The sequence below is a fragment of the Nannospalax galili genome, unplaced genomic scaffold (genome assembly GCF_000622305.1).
Source record: "Nannospalax galili isolate Female #2095 unplaced genomic scaffold, S.galili_v1.0 C47653605, whole genome shotgun sequence".
NCBI lineage: Eukaryota > Metazoa > Chordata > Mammalia > Rodentia > Spalacidae > Nannospalax > Nannospalax galili.
In genome coordinates this window covers 1-550 of record NW_008450296.1, presented here as the reverse complement: position 1 = coordinate 550, position 550 = coordinate 1, and the positions used below count along the sequence as shown (strand labels likewise).

The window sequence follows — 550 nt, the reverse complement described above, 5'->3', positions numbered from 1 at the left end:
GCAGGTACGGAGCAGAGTGAGAACTGAGGGAGGGAGGAGACCTGGGGAAGGCGGGGTCAGAAGTGTCCCGGGAGGAGAGCATCCGCCTGGGAGCCAGGGGTGAAACTCACCTGTCCCTTCGGCCCGGGCTCGCCAGACTCGCCCTGCAGGCACCGGAAGCTCGGTCAGAATGCGGTGGGGACTCTGAGCCCAGCCTCCCTTTCTCTGTCCGGTTCTCGCCCCGCACTCACCTTCTCCCCTTTCTCTCCTGGGAGGCCGGCCACCCCCGGGTCGCCCTGTAGGGAGAGAACCTTGGGTCAGGCGCTGGGGTGGCGACGCGGGGCACAGGGCTCGGACCTGGTGCCCCCCTACGCCAGGCGCCTGCAGGCCGGGCAAGGGCACTGGAACTCACCACTCCGCCGCGGGGTCCAGTCTTTCCCCGGGAGCCCTGCAGAAAGCCAGATGAGGGGTGAACTAGGCGAACTGTCCTCTCCAGGACAGGGAGGCTCTGCAGGGTACCCCCACCTGGACCTCCAGCCACGCTCCTCCCTCCTGCTCCGCTGGTACAGCA

General features: G+C 68.0%; 1 long non-coding RNA gene across 1 annotated transcript; it reads right to left on the bottom strand.

The window, feature by feature from the left end:
* Window positions 1-26: 26 nt before the first annotated feature.
* Window positions 27-544, bottom strand: LOC103728188. The gene is made up of 3 exons (XR_607010.3): window positions 392-544; window positions 231-275; window positions 27-143 (listed from the first exon to the last, which is right to left on the bottom strand). It is a non-coding gene; the product is annotated as an uncharacterized LOC103728188 (long non-coding RNA).
* Between the last annotated feature and the right edge of the window lie 6 nt (window positions 545-550).